At 39.6% G+C, this 21,557-nt stretch overlaps 1 protein-coding gene across 3 annotated transcripts in view; it reads right to left on the bottom strand.

The window, feature by feature from the left end:
• PACSIN2 (protein kinase C and casein kinase substrate in neurons 2) overlaps positions 1-16,135 on the bottom strand; it is a 56,690-nt gene extending 40,555 nt beyond the window's left edge. For all 3 annotated transcript variants that reach the window (XM_057427476.1, XM_057427483.1, XM_057427500.1), the window contains exon 1: positions 15,992-16,135. The gene's annotated coding sequence lies outside the window, so the exon portion shown is untranslated. The remainder of the gene's footprint in view (positions 1-15,991) is intronic.
• Between the last annotated feature and the right edge of the window lie 5,422 nt (positions 16,136-21,557).

Below are 21,557 nucleotides of genomic sequence, written 5' to 3'. Positions count from 1 at the left end.
AAGCTTTGGGACTGGGCAGGGGGACAATGGCATTCAGACAGAACTGCACCATGACACAACAAAGGCAGGGCTCCGTGTCACTGGGCACTCTAATATCTCAGCTAGAGTTCTAGAATAGTTTGTGGTTACTGAAATGAGTCACCTGTCTACATATGGCTACGTTTACAAAGCTGTATCTCCATATGGCTCGTCAATTAAGAGGCTGAGCAGCAAAGGAACCAAAAAAGAAAAACATTGAATGGTTCAACAGCTGAAACATCTGCAAGTTGAAAGCTTCAATTAAGCAGAAATGCCTTAAAGGTATCACTAAAAATAAGATTTCTATTTGACCAAATATTCCCCAAGAATAAGAAAAGCAAGCTATGTGCTTACGCAATGAATAATAAATTTCACATTTAACTATCGTTACCATGTGGTAGTGGGAAGAATGAAAGAGGTATATAGAACTTAAAGATACTGCAAAAAAAGGTTAGACAAGACAATGAAGAAAGTGTGGCAAGTTTATATACAAAATATAATATTTACAAGTAACATATAATGACCTTTTTCATAATCATACTCTTTAGTGTCACAGGTCAAGTCAAGAACTCTTCAGCTGAGAGCACCTGTGAAACAAACACAGGCATTTTCCATTTCTGGGTCTGAAGGCTTAAAGCCTTAATATAATCGTCTGACAGAAGCACCATTAGAAAAAGTAAGCTTGCATCTAGAAAATCTTTCAAAACATCTTCATTTCTTATTTCTGAGCACCATTTTTTTATTTTCATGACTTCAAAACACAATAGCTTTACTGGAGAGGCAGACATTCTCCCTGTAGTCCCTTGCATAAATCAGAGCAAACTGCGATCTGCCCAAATAGCAAAGCATACCAAATCCAAGAGGCTTTAGGTTGACAAAAGCCCAACTAGACCCAGAAAGCTAATGTCAGCTCTAGTAATAAACAGTACTCATGATAACTCTTCAGTCATTCATTGTAAGCTTTCTTGGGAAGGCCAGAAGTTTCTCTAACTTGCTAAAAGAATCCCTCCAGTAATTACAGCTATGAACCCAGTAATATTTCTTTTTAAGAGAGGCAGCTCAATACCTAAGTGCCACCTTGACACAGCCAAGCCAAGTTTCAGACCACTGTTGTCTTAAAAAGCAATCAACTGTCCTGACTCCTATAGCTTAAGGGTACAAAGCACTCAAAAGAACCAAGTAATTTCAAATGTCTTTTTAAAAAATACTTTGGGGGATGTATATTTTGATTTACTAAGGTTATTCCAAAATAGAAAGTGTTTCAGATGTATGTATACTTTAAAGAAAAAGAACACTAAAAAGCGGATGGTGAGTCTAGCTGTAAAGTTTTTCTTGTCATTGAGCATTATTAACTTCTGGTACAACAACCTGAAAGGTCCACACATGTGCTCCCGTAGCAAAGTTTCTTTCTTTCCTTTTGCAAAAAGAAGGCTGCCCTCCCAGCAGAAGCCTGAATACTAATACTTGTTTAACTTGAAATTCAGTTTATATTGAAAGAACCTGTACACAGCCCATATCTGAAAGATATGCTTCAGTGAGGCAAAATATCTGCATATCTGATGCATCAGAGCCACCCAAAAAAACCAGGTATTATACTTAATTGTATTTTACCACATCTAAAAACCCAGCATTAATAATGTGCTATATAGCATGTTTGAGATTAATAACCTTAAGTAGATTCCTTAGACAATATGCAATTATTCTGTACCTTGCAATTTATGAAACTAAAAATTAAATTATGTCCAATTCTAACATCTTAAAACAATTTGCCTACCTTTTCCCCTTGTAACTGCTAAAAAGAAGTTAAATTTAAATAAATTAAATAAAAAGGTACTAGGAAGAAATTCTTCATTATGAGCATGGTGAGGCACTGGAACAGGTTGCCCTGAGAAATGGTAGATGTCCCATTCCAGGCAGTGTTCAAAGGCCGGGCTGGATGTGGCTTTGAGCAACCCGGTCTAGTTGAAGGTGTCCCTGCCCGTGGCAGGGGGTTGGAACTAGATGGCCTTTTAAGGTTACTTCCAACCCAAACCATTCTGTGATTCTATGAAATACTCAGTCATTTCATAGGAAGAGAATGCTTTATTACCGAGTTTGCATTTGTCACACTACCTTAAAAAGCCTATAATTTCAACAGAAAACAACAATTTGAGAGAAAGGTGGCTAATGTTTATTGATCCCTTCATGGACTGGTGCCTGCTCACTTAAGCATTGGAAACACCTTGCTCCATTTGACTCAGACAATCAGTGAGCCACTTAACCATGACAGAAGACAGTCTACCAGACACTGTTTTTAAACAGGAAAGAAATCCTCTTCCTTTCAGCTTCCCAGAAAATCAAGGTAAGGTATATACACATTTTTAATGCTACATTTGAATGGGAAGTCACTACAATAATTTAGTAGATTGGCACAAGATGAGGATTAAGTCTACCAGACACTGTTTTTAAACAGGAAAGAAATCCTCTTCCTTTCAGCTTCCCAGAAAATCAAGGTAAGGTATATACACATTTTTAATGCTACATTTGAATGGGAAGTCACTACAATAATTTAGTAGATTGGCACAAGATGAGGATTATAGTAAGGGTCAGAGGGATCCTGAAAACACAACCAAATTGATGAGGCTGGACTACTCAATATGTCAAATAGGTCTTCAAAGAGGGTTCAACAGCCCACTTCGCTACAGTAATCAATTCCCATAAGAAATATTTCAGCTCAATATTTGTCAATTTATAATGATCACAGAAATGACATAACAGCCCAGCTTAGAAAGAACCTCAAAAAAAAAAAATCCAGCCTTTCCTGGCAAATGGAGCCTAGATGAGATTGTCTAGCACCCTTCCAGTTGCATCTTGAAAATCTTGTCATGGGAACTCTACAATCATCTATCAATGCACAAGACATCTTCAAACATTCAGCTTCCAAAAGACAAGAACTAAATCAGTCACAACAGCACCGTTCTCACAGCCAGTTACATTTCATTTGTTTACCTCCTGCGTACACACACAACTGTAGTCCATCTTTCTTTTCTTTTTATGCTAAAGTAGAAGGCTACACAGTTGAACCTTGCAGCCAAAGCCATTAACTAATCCCTTAACTATGAATTTTACTACTTGAAGAAAAATGTCACAGTAACGTAACATTTCTCTGGTACAACACAGAAAATGTAAACTATACCCAGTTCATGTAATGATACAGGTTTTCCTTTATAGGCCATTTTGTATAATGTAAATTGCAAATAAACAAGAAACTAACACTTTTAAAGAACATTCATTTGGTAAACACGTATTCAGCAAAACAGTTTTTGTTCTGAGCTTGTTATGTCTGGGTAGAACTGCTTCTTACCATATGAATATACTTTCATTGTAACATCCATTGGCATGAGGTTTGTTCTTTTTATTACCCCTCTCAGTATTTGCATTGTTATTTCATATTATTCTCACACAATTATTGGATATTCAATTATCTGATCTTGTGCTTAATCATAGGCAATCCAATATTACAATTCTCAATGCAAATCACAAGAATGAGAAGAGAGTCCGTAATGATCGATTCCCAACTGCATTCCAAAAAAAGATAAAGCTCTAAACCCCAAATATTTCAGTTTTGGATTTCTACCACTGGCATCTAAAACTCCTTTCAAACGAAGGCAGCTATTCTTTCAAAATGTTTACATGTTTATTCTCATTTTTAAACAAATTAAAGAATTCTAATGGCATCAAACCAGTCTGAGCCTAGCTAGTATTTTGTTACAGTACCGTATCCACTGGTGGTTCAGCTTGGAAGGCCTTCTGTAAAAGAAGCTGCAGTAGTTAACACAAAAATCTTCTGTTGCTCTTCATTCTCAGGCTCCGAATAACAATGCCTGGCACTAACAGGAACAATTTTCAATTGCAACAGAAGTAGTGTTATGTGATACCAGAAAAGGGGGTTTTCTAAGTTCTCCCTGCTTGCTTGTATATAACCCTACTGTACTAATCAAATAAAGAAGTTACTAAAGATAGCCTTTTCAACCTAAAACTAGTGCAAAGAAGGCCATTCAAATGGATTTAGTGCTGACTCACAGTTTTGACTAAATCCTAGCAAAACTAACACTGAAATTAGTTTTACTAACTCTACATGATACCAACAGACAGACACAAAATGCAACACCACTGTCCATTTCTAGTCTCTGGGAAAGGTGTAAATCAACAGAAGCTAGCACCAATATAAGTAAAATAGGTAGAAAGGTAGAAATCCAGCACTTTTGCCTATAAAGGCACTGAAACCCTATTCAAATTCTGAAAAACTCTACTCATCTTTTACTGCCCTCTATTTCAATAGTAATATTCCAATAATTTATTCAACAATTTCAGGATCTGGATGTAAGTTACCATCTGAATTCATTTAGCTTAACACCGTAATGACATATCAAGTTTTAAATTCTAGACAAAATCAGAAGAAATTCAATAACAAAGAAAGCAGATTTTCAAGTAGGTAACTTCTCACTTGCCTCAATATTTAAGTTTCAGTAGGCTAGCTTCAGACAAAAATTTACGTTGTTTCATTTTCATTTTATGCATTTGACTAGGTACGCCAAATCCCTACTTGTACGCGTCTTTCACCCAAGATGGTGATTTTTCTTTCCGCCCCCCTTAAAAGAGAAAAACTTTGCTAAAGAAAGTTGGCCAACTCCAAAACAAGATTTAAAAATGTCTTTTTAAGCTTACGTAGTTAAGATTTCCCACATCCCTTTCAGTATTCACAGCTATGCAGAGCAGTTAAGCACTTGAAATTGGGTAATGGAAAAGTTAGATGGAAGACATGACTTGCATTCCTTCCTCTTTTAGGGCAGATACTATAGCCAGATTGAGATTTTTTGCAGTACTCCAAATTTAAAACTTGCACGCTGACTCTGATGTAAATGACTAGGTGCAATATGCTATTCTTTGCATATCCAAATAATTCTCATGACCCAACACAGCTGCATAACTAGAGAAAGTAGCTCAAATTTAATTCATTCTGGAAAAACAGACCCATGCTTTAAAGAACACTGCAGAGATTCCTGGAGAAACAAATTCAGGCACAAGCATCCTCTTACTTATTACATAAATAAATAGGACAGGCAGCAACTAACCCTCAACGGGTATGAGCTAGTGCTCCCTGTTCAGAAATTTTAGACTATTGGTAGATAATGAATATAGCCTTAATAGTACTCACAACAGTGACAAAGCAATTGAACAATAGCCGCAAGTTTTACATTGCTTATTTCTTCCCTTTTGCGGGGCTAAACACTGCCCAAATCAATTACCATTGCATTATAAAGTGTTTCACAAGATTTTTATAAAAGCCTTTTATTTTTCTGAAATGAGATTACAGAACTTTGTTCTGTGTTTGCTGCAATAAAAATTGATTCATGTGACCTTTTTCATTCACAAATTCAACACACATACTTATAAAAGCATGTTTATAAGACCTTCAACTTTAAAGAGCCAATTCGTACAACAGCTTTTCAGATTATTTTTCCTATCTAATAAATTGAATTCAAAATGTAATACACTAGCCAAATCAGACACCAACACATCCCTGAAAATGAGAAATCTCATTGAAACTTTATAAACTTCACAGCTGAACTACTAACATAATTCACAACAACCTCAAAAGATACGATACTGGGACAGCAGTATTCATTCAAAAAAATGTAGTATTTTATCCATATGTATGAAATGAGAAATAGACACTGCATATGCAAAAAAAATGCATTAAATGTGCACAATGAAAATACATTTTGATGTACTTGAAGACATCAAATCTGTTAAACTCTCTCTGTATTTCCTTGCTATGCAGTAAGATATCTTGGAAACAGCATAAAGCTTGCTAAAATTATTACTGTAAAACTAGTAATTTTGTTCAGCAATACACTGGTAAGCATTATGTGCTAAATTTAGCACAGTTTGTCCTTAATTAAACAAAGTGTTTCTGCTATACCTAGTAACATGTAGAAGCATATGTGCTTCCCATCTAGCCTCTGATGCAAGAAAGGAGAGGAGGGAAAACAGGCAGAAATATCAGATCTCCAATTGCACCTCTAGTTTCTCTACGGGGCTAGTGAAAAACCTAAGCCAATGTATGTTTTGAGAAAGTGAGACTATTTTATTAGACTGATAAAAATCTAAAGCAAATAAGCTATACATTGTCTTGCATAACCTAAAACAAATGCAGAATTAATGCATGATATTTATCTATTTGCACGTATCAGTCGCTGAACTGCTTGTTACTGATGTACAATGATTAAAATTGCACAGCACAGATTTCACTCACGATACCCACAGAACTCACAGGATTTATATTCTACCAGAAACGATGCAACAGCCTGATCTAAACCAAGTGCTAAAAATAATTAGATACAGACAAGACCCACATATTGTTCTCTGATACAGGGATACTACAAGCCAAAGCAGAAGCAGCTGCTAATATGGACAACGGATTACTTAACCAAATTCAAACCAACTTTAAGACCAAATCTAATTTCAAATCAATTTTAGGGTTCACCCTACTTTACGGTTTCACCTTAAAACTGTACAGGTTGACCTTTCATCTCCCTAAATTTGTGTTTAGGAACATAAATAACAAATTTGGTCCTACCTCAATGCACAGACAAGATATTCATGATATCCAGTGAATGACCTTTCACCTTTCCTAGCGCAGAAAACAATTTAAAAAAAGCAAAGCAAAGCACAAAGTGTTCTGCAATACTGCTCAGTCTGCTTCCTTGGGAAGATGCTCTCTGCTAGTTAATTCGTGTACCTATGCACCTCCTTCAAAAAAAAACCAAACAAACATCAGGTGGAACAGTGCTTTGCTGAGAATAGCCAAGGCAGCAGACTGGGCACTATCACAGAACAAAAGTAACAGGAAGATCCAACTAATTCTGTTAATTGTTTTTGCAGAATAAGAAAGCCAACTAAATAAAAATCACAAAAAAACAAAAGGTTACAATAAGGTAGGTAAGCAGTTCCACTTGATTATTTCCACAAGATTGAGTTCATTCTGGAAATTAAATATTGAGCTGGAATTCAAAGCTAGTTCTTCAAAACCTGGTTGAACAATAAAGTGTTAACAGATTAAGCCTTCTGCTAGGAATTTTAAAAAATATTTAGCATTCACTTTTTTTTATAAATACATTATTTCATTACACAAGAATATATATCAGCACTACACATTAGAAGTACACATAAAAGTTACTTACACATGAGCATTCTAGAAGCCAAAAAGCAAAGACTTTTAGCCCCTTTCTACTTGGAACCTGTTCAGCTTTGAGAATTATTTCAATTCAAGAAAGCAGCACATTTACCTTTAAATATATTAACTTAAGATAATTTGATACTTATTACTCACTCAGCCATGCATTTAAAATTGGTAAAAATTGAGAAACATAAGTTTAATCACATCTTCAATACCCTTAACAGCTTAAAGATAGTAAGTCTAGGCAATAAGCATTAAATCTTTCTCAGTTGTATTTCAGCAGCTCATGTAGCACAGCTTCTGCTGGTAGGATGAGCAACACTGTTCCATTTATATATACTGCATCTTCCTTATTTTATTACGTCTGACCATTTTTTGCATACATGGGATTATAAAAGCACTTATACAAAGACTTACTTATATCCAACATTCACTTTACGGCCTAAGTTTACAGAAATTATTCACTGTACTGCTCATCTCAATACCTTGCCTGACCACTTTATTACGGTACAGACTTCTTTTGCCAACAAAGGTTGATCTGGTCTTCTCCCACATGCCCAGTCACTCCTCCAGACCTATGCCTTTGACTATATTCAGGAAGCCAGGTGCTAAGCTTTATCCAGCTGAAAATTACTCTGCCAAAAAATAAGAAGCTTCTAGCTGGACCAGGGAACCAACTCTGGTTGCAGCACAGCCACATAAAGAGAGCCAACACGGCACATAGCAAGAACAAATAGCAGGGCATCAGAGAAACAAACAACCTGACTTCCAGTTTTAGGAGCAACACAGACCGTACTGGTTTTGAAGCTACTTGCTTCATCACTGTGAGTAGAAATGGCAAAAAGCTTCTGAGCTATTTTAACAAATCACAAGATGTTATGCCAACAAAAGGAATAAGCAAGTATACATACAACACAAAATCTGAGACCCTGAAAGTCAAGCAAAAGTATATTTTCATTGTTTATGTGCAAGTGGTATGCACACAAGAGACAAGATGTTTGCATCTGGGAACATAAATCAAGCCCATTTAATATCACTGAAACTTCACTGTACAAGTCGCATGGCTGAACAGCATGTAAGTGGTTATAATAGGTAGGTAGAGAGGATTAAGTTGTCAAGAAAGAAGTGGTGACACTCCTGCATAATATTCATTAGTTGTTTGAATTATTAACAACTTTAATGAATACTAACATTCCAGATATTCTAGAATATCTTTCAATAGCTCATGAACCCCATGGGAACTAACTGATATCTACTGGAGATCACCAGAGCACACTAAATAACACAACACAGTCAGCTCCTTCTGCAGCAAGCTGATGTGTGAAGGAGAATGCCGCATTACTGTGGGGCCCTTTGGTCTCACCGACGTATGTTCCACGTTTCACTTTCGCAATACTAAAATTGGCATGGCGCTTAACAAACGCTGCAGGTGACAATGTCCTAACTCAAAGAGCATGTTGAATTCAACACAAAGGAACTCCGTACACCATAACTAAAAAAAAAACCAAACCAACGGATTCAGACCTAAAAGAAGTGACTACCTACATAAAAGATACCAGAACCAAGTTGACTCCGACCATTTCTGGTTTCAACTGAGAAGACTCAGATTTGTGACTCTGATAAAATAATACTACTTTGCCATGCAAAAATCACAGGGAATCACACAAGATTTTTTAACAGCTGTCCCCAAAGCCACATTAGAAGGAAAAAAAAAAACAAAACAAAAAACCCAACCAAAATCAAAACACTGTGGCTACAGAACTAGCTATACCTGAAGTGGAAAATAGGGGAAGTTCATGGTAATAAATATAATAAAAGCTAGCTACCAGGGCTGTGGTGGACCCTACACCCATTCCTTACAAATGAGAAGTTTTCTTTGTGGCTACATCAAATTCCAACAGGGATTCATTCACAGAAGTCCCATGGCTTGTCCTTTTCTGATAAGGTGAGTTCATTACAAATAGTTACTTTCTGAATTAAAATATATTAATCATTCTTCTGCCTTTGTACTGTGTACTATTAGCAACTGAATAACCAAACTACTTCAACATTAAGAGCAGCAGCAGTTTAAAAACTGTTTATATTAAATATCACCTCTTTAGATGTCTATAGAACATTAACACGTTATCTACAGATTAAAAAGTACCTATTCGCTAAAGCCATCCCCAAAACGTGCTTCTGAGGAGCCCACGCTGGAGCACATTTGCTTGCAAGACTTGCAACCCTGTGAGGAACCCATACTGGAGCAGTATGTGAAGAGCTATAGCCTGTGGGGGAGGACTCACACTGCAGAAGTTGATGGTGGACTGTCTCCTGGGGAAGGGACCCCATGCTGGAGCAGGGCAAGACTGTGAGGAGGAAGGAGCAGCAGAGACTACTGCAGCCCCCATTCTCTGTCCCTTGCACTGCCCAGGGAGAGAAGATAAATTGAAAGTGAGGTTGAGCCTGGGAAGATGAGAGGAGTGGGTGGAAGATCTTTCAACATTTCATCACCCTATGGTGATTTGATTGGCAATAAATTAATTTCCCCAAGTCAAGTCTGTTTCGCCTTTGACAGTAACTGATATATGATCTTTCCCTGTCCTTATCTCAACCCATAAGCCTTTCATTATGTTTTCTCTCCCCTGTCCAGTTGAGGACGGGAGAGCAACAGGGCAGCTCTGGTGGGCATCTAGCATCCAGCCAGGGTCAACCACCACAAGCCATCAATGATACAGTAACACTCTGCAGCTTGTTTCCCTAATCCACTTGTTTCCACCTAGGACTCTCTTCCTCAAGACAGCATGAAAGTTTGCTTTGGGAAGTGGCACTATGTATTGGTTAAGCCATGTGTGCTGGTTGTTCCTGCTTTCAAATGAACCAGCTCTGCTTTACTTAAACTGTCTTTGTCTCAACCCACAAGTTTTTTCACTTTTTCTCTTACAATTCTCTCCCCATCCCACAGAGAGGAGAGCGAGTGGCTGTGCCATGCACGCTTGCTGGCAGTGGCCTACCATAACAGTAGAACTAATCAATGACATGGCAATACTCTAAGCTGTGGGCATAAGAGTTTCCAAGAAATTTAATTGCCAAAAAGAGGAACAACTAGCCACTCAATTTATATCTCACTTTACAAATGACAAGACTGACAACGTTCTTTATATGAAGCTCTCCACTAACACAAAAATTAAAGATAAGTTGTTGAAAGGAAATGGTTACCCAGTTTCAGTTCTCACACTTAAAACAGACCTCACATTTTGGAAGGGAACCACCACCTAAACACAGCAAGAACTTGGGAAAACTACCTTCAGTTAAGTTTGCTCTAGAGATTAACCACGCTGTTCAAGATAAGCACAACTGTATGTTGACTGGATATTAGACTGGCTGTATTATTTCAGGTAAATGACATATACATATATATATGTCATATATATAATATATATACACACACACATACACACATATATATACACATCTGTTTGTCATAGATTTATCATTTCTCCTGACAAGCAACCAGCACTATTCCACGCTGCAGTGATCCAGATAGCTGCCAATCTGCCAAGGAAAGCTTCTTTAATAGAGAGGATCAGAGGTGTAAGTTAAGCTAAAAAGATGCTCCGTTAGTCCTGTGACTCATGGCAGATCATTTATTGAAATCTGTACTTCACATTACCCCTTTTAAGAAGGGCACATTAAGCATACTCACCCTGCACCTTTTACTTGACCTATTAAGTCAGAAATTAATTTAAAAAAAATAATACATAAGCTTAAAAGAACAGTGAAGTATGCCTGCATAGTGAAGTATGTATCTGCTACTGAGAACAAACAGACTTCTTACTTTAAGGTTCATCTACCATTACAGTGCTAAGTAAGGTTCCATGCAAGCTGGTGTTGGAACCGAGAACCCCTGGCTATGCTCAGAAAGCAGTCAGAGATGCCACGTACAAGAACTCTGCTGGTCCTCTCAGAGCTCAGTCAATACACACCTTTTGTTATTACAATCACCAGCTGGCAGTGCATCAGGCTGATATATGAGGGAGATTAACATATTATCGTACACAAAAATCAGATTTATGAGTCCTATTTGTGGTACTCATATACAAAGCCACAATAATAAGAAGACAGAAAGAAAGATCACACTTCTGAAAAATGACACTTCACAGTGAAGATTACAGAATACCACCATCATCCAGTTTTAATATTAGTAAACAACCCCCTACCTCATAATCAAAAGCTAAGAGCTTGCAAGTGCATCACGATTCTGTGACATATAAATCACAACAGGCATAAGAAGATATTTAAAATACATACTTGTGAACTCCCGAGTCACAGTGTCACTTAAAATTTGCATGGCACCCATTCTCAGGGCATCTCTATGTCACATCTATACGCTTATGAGAAAAGATTACATAAAATACAGCCTTTTTTGGCTTCAGTAAAACTGTTTGAAACAGATGTTTAACAACATGATTTGACATGCTGTTCTTCATTTTTGCTGTTACATTGTACTGTGGTTTGCTATTCACTGGTCTAGAGTACATGATAAAAGGCAAAGAAGCTTGTTTAAAATTTTAGGTTTGTGGATGCCTTGGAATTAACTCTTACCTTAAAGCAGAGACCTACACAAGCAAAAAGTGTTAATAACATGCACTGACCCAAAACCAAACAATGTGAGATACAGGTTTCCAACACTGTCAAAATATTTACAATGGGTTGCATAAGCCAGAAGAGTTTTCAAACATTTGCATATTCTAAAATGTTGAACCAGATCTCATCACTTAATGCCTTCAGGTACTTTTTTTTTGGTTTTGCTTCAAAGCTCATTACAGTGCAGCACTACAATACCCACACTTGCTCTATCCCTATTTACCAATTAGGGCTGGGAACCTCCTCAAATATTGACACATCCTGTCCACCAAGATTCACAGGGCTCTACCAATGCATAACTGTTCACAGTGGCTTCAGCAGAATCACTCACAGCACGCATTAAACCAGATTCTAGACCAACACCATTAAAAGAAATTTTGGCTGTTCCCTTCCCCGAAGCAAGGTACCTTGCAGGATAGCATACAAAGGAATGACATTCAAGTCTTGTGACAAACTCAACTATGATTACACACTGTGAACCAACCCAGGATACAACAGCTTTTTTACTATCAACTTCAGATTATTCATTCCATCCTAAGTGAGCCAAATAGCCAAGTAACATTCATATTAGGTACACCATTTTATTCAACCACAGACTCTTGAATACTTAGCTCAGCTTATCTCAGTACAGTTACATCATTCTTATTTCCCGCTTTCTTCCTTTTAATGCCCTGAGAACAATTCATCATTACATTAAGACAAGCCAAAAAACAGTAACTAGGTTTAGTTGAAAGGAACAACACTTCTTGAAGTTTTATGGATTAAGACAGAATTTGAATTAAATCCTATGTTACAAAAAAGTTGTTAATCTCACAGGCTAGTCTTCAAGCATTACAGACTTCCTTCCAGGTCTCAGTCTCAAGTCATTAGACTTTAAAATTTCTTTTATAAAGCAGAGATCCTAAGAACCAACAAAACATTACCTTCAATCTGCACCTACAATCCTCCTGGCTTATTGTATGAGAAGATGCAACTCTTTCCAGGACCTGCTACTCCCATATTGAGAAAACCATATACCAACTCAGAAGCAGAAAGCTACCTTTCAGCTAATTTGTTTTACTCCCACAGATTCACAGAAGCACAGACAATTTCTGACTAGCAGCACTGCTAAGCATTTTATCCTTTGCCATTCCTGTGACAAACATAAACATTTTTTGTCCTGCAGGCTACCAGTTCAAGTCACAGTAACTTTTAGGCTCATTTTAACCATAATCAGGGAAGCACAGAATTGACATAAGGACATCTTTAACCCAGTAGTTCACTCAGCTCCAGAGAAGGAAAAGGTAGCCATATGCTGGATGCACAGAGAATGAGAACAAAACTTCCCGTGCCTACCACTAAATCATCCAAACATGTCACCTGGTAAAAGCAACAAGTCCACAATCCTGATTTTGAGACCAACATTCAAGTATACCCTGGTAGAGCAAAAGAAACCAGACGTTTACCCATTAGAAATACATCTAGGCGTTTTCTGAAATTATGACCTACAAACATTCACAGATCAAAATGCTGCACACAATACCACCACACAGTCAGAAAGCCATGCTACTGTAATGATATTGCAAATACTAAAGGAATAAAACAGAAAAATTAGAAAAATACAAGTAAATACACACTATAAAGTAAAATCAAGTTTTTGTTACAGAGATGACTTGTGGAATACAGAAAATCTCTCATAAACCTATGGCAGTTAAAGAAAAGTTAAAGAATACTTAAGACCATTCACTTAAGATGTATACAGCTAACATCAAGCCCAGCAATCGTAACTGCCATCTAATTTGTCAGCTTGGTATTACCTACTGCAACCACTTGCAGAGCACTCTCTTCAAAAGGAGAGAAAAGAAACAACAAAAAAAAAACAGTAAAAAATTATCCCAAAGCCGTTTTGCCTATCAAACACTAATAAACTATTTAATCTCTAACTACAATTGTGCTATGTATCTTCCTGTTAACACTGATATTGTTGCTTGATGTGTGGTATGCAGTTTAACCCCCAGGGCAGTTTTAAATGTTTATTAGACCCTGAGCCAAAGAAACCAACTCTAGAACTGTAAACTATGCACCAAGGGGAGTCTGGAGCCGTTGAACAGTGAACAGCCATGCCAAGGTTAACACTACAGAGGTCAAGGTAGCACCCGCACTCCTCTCCTGTTTACCATGCCTAACCTGTGGTAGAGTATGATCAGAGATCTCTAAAATGAGGCTGGCATTGTGCCAATTAGACATGCCCCATGCGCTAATACCCACTACTGCTTAAGCTGATTCAGTCATAATTGGCAGAATGTAACCCTATTATCTTTGAAGGCGAATTGCAAGTTTGACAAAATGTGATTTCAGGAAGGTACAGAGAAAGAGCAAGCACATTAGCCTTTGGTGCTAACAAACTTAATAGTCAAAAACACAATTAAGAAGTTTTGCTCATCCAAAATACAGTTGGCAAACTGTTTCAGTTGCCTCTCAGCTTAAATTTGGAATATAAGTCTTCCCCCTGCCCAGTAATGCAAACTGTTTCGGTTGCCTCTCATCTTAAAGCCAGAATATAAGTCTTCCCCTGCCTAATAAAGCAATGAAGCAGTATTTCTCTACTGGTCTTATCACAGACATGTAAGAATGATCCTTTGATTGCACTGAAAACAGAATGAAAACTCAGTCACTTACATAACACAGTCTTTGCTATGACTATTATAATAATGCACTGTTAATGGTTTTAACCCTTTCAAATAGGAGGTTTTGTCTTTGGAGAAGGCTAAACAAACTCTGAATTTAAATCCAAATTAGCAGAAGGGAAAAAAATCCCTCCCTCCCCCCCCCCCCCCCCCCATAGCAAGAGAAAACAGTCTTATGGCCAACCTTTCAAGCAGTCTGTTGTAAGGTCACACTGCAACAGAAGAAAACAGAAGTGTCTAGCACATCCAAAGGCTCCGTTTTTACCCTGGTCTGCGTCACATACAAATGATCAAACTTACCGAAATAGGTAAAGGAAACGTGAGCGGTGGTGTACTTGTTATCCTAACTAATCTGTGGTTTTGATCAAAAACAACTACCAAGAAAACCGAGCATTTAAAACTGCAAGATTATGTTTCATTTTCAAACGTTCAGTTTACAAAGGACAGCATATGGCACTCGCACCTTTCTGGCTTCCTTCACTGCTAGGGCACAGGGATGAAAGCTCAGAAGACCGAACCTATCAGCTTCTGAGTCACTCCAACCCGAGACAGTCGGGCAGCTGGGAAAGATGGATGCAGCAAGCTGGGCAGACACTGTAGATACCCAGTCTTTCTCGAGCAAGGTAGCCTCGATGCACATAAAGAAACTTCTGTCTATCTGTCACACAGACGTTACTGTGGGAGATGAGGAGATTCTTTCCGTGAGCCAAAAAAGGGAAAGTTAAGAGAGAAGGCAGCAATGGCAAAATCAACAAGCCTGACTTAGCTAGATCATTACTGGTTCTCGGGAGGCTGTTAGCTGCTTAAAATCTCTCTCTCCCCCATACAAACACCTCCTCCCATCAAACTAGCATCGTTACCTGCCATCATCCCGGACGCCGGGATTTCAAAACCGGGAAGAAAAACCCAACCGCTCAATTTTAGGCCTCTGTCCCGCCCCGCCCCACAACCAAAGCCGCCGCCACCAGCGAGTGGGTCACTGAATAGCGAGCAGCGCTCTTCCCCCCAACAGGAACCAAGCCTCCCCACAGCCCGTGTCGTCATCCTGCCGAGCCCCAGCCCTGCCCTTCCCCGCCGGCCGCCGTGCAAGGAGACCTTCACCTTCCCCGCGCCCGGGCGGCAAGAAGCCCCGACACCACCGCGGGGCGCACACATTCACCCGTCCGTCCGCCCGCTCCCGCTGCGCCTCAGCACTATTACCGCCGAGCCCCCGCCAGCACCCAACAGGGCCTTCCCAGTACGGCACCCGCCCCACGCGGCCTGACCCCGCCGTGGGCAGCGCGGGCCCAGGCGCCAGGGGTGAGCCCCGTGGCGAACCCCCTTCCCCGCGCCCGCCGGTGGGACCCCGCCCGCCATTCCGCGCTCCCCCGCCAAAGCCTCTGACTGGGACCTAAACCCCAGCCTCCGCCTCAAGCTTCTCCTTTAAGGGTAGGGCCCAGGCCGACGGCGCCGCCCTCACCTGAAGTGCCGGGATCTGCCCGTCTCCTGTGCCCGGCAGCAGCAGAGGAGAGGGAAGGAGGTGGCCGATGAGGCGGCGAGAGAGCGCGGAGGAACGCAAGCCGAGCCCCAGCGCTCCGCTCTCCGCCGCACCGACTGCCGCCCGCCTCCGCCACCCCTCCGATTGGCGGACCCCAGCCGAGAGCGAAGCGCAAGCTCCCGCCCCGCCGTCGCCGCCGCCGCCGCCCGTTGGCTCTCCGCGGCTGCCAATTAGCGCCGCTTCCTAGGCGAGGGCTGCAAGGGGCGGCGGAGGCAGCGCGGGAGTGCGCGCGCCCCCGCCTCGAGCTCCTCAGCGGCTGGCGGCGGCCGTTAGCGCCGGGTGCGCCTGAGGGGGTTCCTGCGTGAGCACCTTACGAAGGGGCTCCGGCCACTGCGCCCGCCGGCGGCGGCTGCAGCAGCAGCAGCAGCGGCCAACCCCCTCCTGCCCGGCAGCTTGCCCGCCCCGACCGACCGGCCTGCCGAGAGGGCAGCCGCTGAGTACGGGTAGATAGGTGTATACGTGGTCGGAAACCACTGGCGGTAACGCTGCGGAAAAAGGCAGGGCACGACGTGACTAAAAACATTGCGTCTGTGTCCCGTTTACACTGCGGGGGACAAGTGAAGGGGCAGATCTTGTTTCCCGAAGCGGAATTTGACCGAGTCGATAGATCCGGAAAAGTGACGGAGAGTTTTTAAGGCCCCGAAAGTGGCGAGGGCTTTATTTTGGCTTCTTGTCCCGCGGCAGTAACGCAGTGCCCTCTCACACCCCAATGCGACAGAGAGGGTGCTGCATTTATTACACTTCTCCCCTGGCTGCTCCTGTTCGTCCGCTGAAGACGCGTCTTGCTGCGGGAGAGGCAGCGCGGGACATGGGGCTTGTCCGTCAGCTGCCCCGGGGACAGGGGTGTCCCAAGGACAGAGCCACCTCTAGAATAACACTGATGATCTGGTTAAACCTCCCTGTGCGGAGGTACGCGATAACTGAATGCTATCACGGGCAGAACTGTTACTCCAGCCCTTGCCTATCTTTCAAACTCTGTTTGTTTTAGAGGACTATTCCAAGTTCCAAGCAGCAGCCAGCAGGGTATTTTGTCCCTTCAGCTTTGACTTCTCCCCCACCAATTTCAGCATTTCCCTCCCATCTGCCCTTCTCATCACCGATCTGCCTTCAGCGTTGTCCCAGAGGACAGCCGGGTTTGAGGACAGCGAGAGCTTTGGGTCGTTGGGCAGGACTGTTAAACAGTCCCGCGAGTACTTCCCTCTTGGCCGTGTTTCCTATGCAAGTCTGCATAGAAGCAGGATAGACGGCAGGTTTTCCTGTACTCTTTCACTAAGTGTGTGACTTACTAATTTAAAGAGTTTTAAGTTCACTGAGAATTTAGATTATCTCAGTAGGACAGTGAAACAATAGCACTGGGGTAAATTTTACCTTCCAAAGAAACGTCCTGAAAAAAAACAACCAAACGATTTGGGCAGGGGTTTGGAACTAAATGATCTTTAAGGTCCTTTCCAACTCCAACCATTCTGTGAATCTGTCATTCTGTGAATTAATTGCAATTAATATTACTGCAAAATCTGGTCAGGTTGGTAAGCTTTCTAAGCTTTGATGTCTCCCTTCCCTAATTTCTCTCATGTGTTGAAAGTTAAAAGTTCATGTCTGAGAGGGGGAATCTTGAAATTTATTGTTTCTTCTCTCACTTGTGACCACAGATGTGCTTTTGTTTTCTACACAGTCTCTCTCATTAAATACAAAATCAAACTCTGCATAACCTAGCTTTCTTTACAAGAGATTTTAAGTGATACATATATATAATTGTAAATACAGTCCTTTCTGTATGGACAAGAATCAAATTTCCGTTTTGCCTACAGCATTGTCAAAGTTGGAAATTCTCCCTACCAGAACACTTAGACTTTCTTCAACCTCAACATCAAAACAGTCATTCATCTCTTTGTATGGTCAAATAATGCTCAAACTTGTTCAAAGATTGAAGAAACAGAACAGGAATTCAGTGTAAATCACAGTGCTCCCTGGTAGAACTAAGTTCACACCGTGATGAAAGGGAATTCCATTTCTGCAGAGGACAGAAGTTCAGCCTGCAACCAGTGGTGTACTGACACAAAAAAAAACGTAATTATGCCACACAGAGTTCACTGGATACCACCTTGTGCCCCAAAAACCACGTCAGTGTGCACATAAACAGTGCCAATGTATGCTACCTCCTGTATAAACCAGGGCTCATATTCTTGGCCAGTATTGGGACAGTGACTATAAACAGAGCAAGAGATGTGCTCTCAGGCCCTGAGTCTGGTTGCAAAAACTACCAGATTGTATTTTGATACATATATTTACTATTATATGTATTTTATATATATATACACACATACAGGTACCACAGATTTAGGTCTCATGCCACAGTGGTGGTGTTTTGAGAGTCCTCTTCATACGAACTTCATCTGGTTTTGCATTCCAGAGGAATGGATGGTGACCAGAAATGAGTAATTTACACAACATTTTGTACTAAGAGTTGGATTCAGATTTTAGTGCAACTTGAGAAATAACAATTGTGTTTTCCAGCTTTTCACTTAAGCATCTTTATAAATCTATCATCTTTATAAATGCAATGAAATGATAAAAATTTTGTAAATTAAAGATATTATAAAGAAATTAAAAAGGGAAGGAGTATTAATTGGGGGGAAAAACAAAGTTCACCAAATGCAATTTATATGAACATTTAAATTCAGTATTTGGAGATTTCTCGAGGCACCACTTTAGGGAATAGTGTTTTCAAGCTGCTGAATATTCTCTTCTGGTTGCAAGATGTTTCCTATGCTTTTCATACTTAGATGAAGAATGCTTAGATGCCTTTGGAAGGCAATAAGACAATAACAGGTATCAGACTTTTAAAAACACATTTTTAATTGCAAAGGTTTTGCCCCTTTTCCAAGTGTACCATTTGAAAGAATTCAGAAGCAACATTATTAAACTTATCTCAGTCTACTTTCTGTATGAACACTATTGATCTTTCTGTGAATTACCTCTATACATGAAGCAGAATTTGTCTGCATTGGGGTTAATACACACCCTGGTGCAGTAATTTGACTTAATTACTTACAGTAACACAATTTAATGTATGTATAAATGTATACAGGCTTGAGGCCACATGCACTGAATAAATACATATATGCACTTGGAAACTGCTTGGGGAAATATACCTCAGTGGTTAATAAAGTGCTATTTTTTTCAATTTCTAAATGTAAATTATTTTTATGCATATTCAAATACTAAATTTTACTTGTAGTGAATTAAAAGAGATTAATGGTCTAATTATATCTATCATCAGTCATGCAACCTCCCAGCATGATGACACTATTATGATGCCCTAAATAATTTACTGATATAGTGAATCATACTTTAAAATATTCATCATTTTGATTTTAGTATTTTTTTCCCTAAATACTAAAATTCAGTCGGTCTCTGAACATTTTCAGTTATGTACAGGGTGTGAATGAAGATTCAGAATTCCCAGATTCAGAATCCTTGGAAAGATTATCTCAATCTTTTTTCTTAGAAAAAAGGCTACAATCCTTGCAGCCTGGTTGGTAAGCATTGGATTTAGGCTGTTAGGAACAGGACAGGAAGTTTCGGGGGGGGGAAGAAATCCTTCTCATTTTAGATAAGTATCCCACGGTTATTTTTACTTTTAATGCAGTCTATTTTTAAATATGCTTCTTGTGTCTTCTGCTGTTCTCAGAAATTCCATGTGTCCTTTTAAGCACTAATTCTTTCTCTGTAAAGAAATTCTGTCTCTTGGCTTCTCTCAGTGTAAATTTTACTGTTGTTTATTGACTCTTGCAATAACATTTCAGCATTCTCTTAAGAACGTTTCTCTCTAGCTAAGACAGCTCAAGTATTAAATATGTATTTATGTATTTACACGTTAAATCTAAATTTAAATCCTAAGCCATATTTTGATTGCAAATCTAATGCCATTTGTGATTATATATGCCAACCAATGACACAGAAGTTCAGAATATTAAATTTTGTTCCAATCATATCAATCAGTTTCACTGTTTCACTGCCCAACTTTCACTGGGAAAGAACTTTTTACATATAAGACATGTTTTTGTCTGAAATATCCTTTATTATTGCCTTTTCACATTAATGTTTTTAATTAATGTTTCGTACTGTCTAAACTTTTCTATTTCACAATAGTCTATGATTATCTCAGATGTGAATACCTTTTGTACTTTTTAATAGTTGCAAAATTATTTCAGATTAAGGCACAGAAGTCTCTTTATAACTGGTAAAGACATCTCTGTGTCATTGTAACGGCTGGAAAAGTCCTGGCTATGGGCTAGCTTCAAGTATGGCGAGTTTCTTTAAGCTCTTCTAAGCTTTGATGGCAACTTCAGAAAAGTAGAAAAAAATACAGCCTAGCACAAACAACTTCCTCCTATTCAGTAAAACCAATCAGTTTTTCCAAGATACTCATTTATATTCCTATTTCCTCTTAATAATCAAATTTTTAACAACATTGTGCCTAAAGGCAGCTTTTCCCAGCTATACGCATTTAATTTATTTTATGCAGGGAATCCAGGAATTAAATTTTTTTGTTAAGGAACCCTACAGGTTAGTATAACCAGCTACTGACACTGCTGTTATATCTGATACCTATGCACCAGCAGACATCGAGTCCTTCCCACTGACCTGAAGGCTTGAGGGAGCTATTGTAATAAAGCAGGAACAGAATGCAAGTTCGCCTCTCTTTTTTCCACCTAAATAAACTGAACAGCAACTACTTCAGAAACAGCACTAGTTTCCAATGACAGAATAAAGCCCTTCCTTTACTACAGATAAGTGAGCTCTGCCTGACATAGTCCTGCATTTCAGTAGCAGAACACGTATCTTCTGTGAAATGTCTATTGTTTTGCTAAGTTTATAGCAGGAAGTGAATCAGGAGACAAGGACATTTTAGGTAGAAGTTCTATTGTGAAGCCAACAGCAACAAAGTGGCTTTAGGGATAATACTGTTTCTTTTATACTAATTAAGTTCCTAAAGCCATATAAAGAAGCTATTCTGTGAGAATCTTATTAATTCCTTCCATGTCAAAGAATTAATAGGGAGAAAGGCTAGTGCCCAGGAAGCAAGCCCCACTATTCAACTCTAGCAATAAGCTCCTTCAATACTGATGTCATTATAACAATTCCCATAGCTGTTTAGAGCTTGTCTATTTAATTCTTCATACAATACTGTCTTTATGCCAGTGATCACTTGAGCATATGAAGAACAGTATTTTAGCACTGAGATACACATTTATTTTGGCTCTGCCTGGCAAGTTACTACAGTAGCTGAAGTCAGAACTTTCGAGAACTGTTATTTCTGATTTATTTTGTTCTACTGAAAGTCAAAACAGTTACTTTATCTAGAGTTAGATACATTTGGAGGATGGTTGGCCTAGGGCCACAGTTAGTTACTCAGAACTAATAGCTTGTCTGCTTGCAGTCACTCAGATTTAAGCCCACTCAGTCAGAGGTAAACCAGCTTTTA

The sequence above is a fragment of the Pezoporus wallicus genome, unplaced genomic scaffold (assembly GCF_028554395.1).
Source record: "Pezoporus wallicus isolate ANWC-B61680 ecotype Strahan unplaced genomic scaffold, APGP_CSIRO_Pwel_v1 scaffold_3294, whole genome shotgun sequence".
NCBI classification, from domain to species: Eukaryota; Metazoa; Chordata; class Aves; order Psittaciformes; family Psittacidae; genus Pezoporus; species Pezoporus wallicus.
This window is presented reverse-complemented; position numbering and strand designations above follow the sequence as displayed.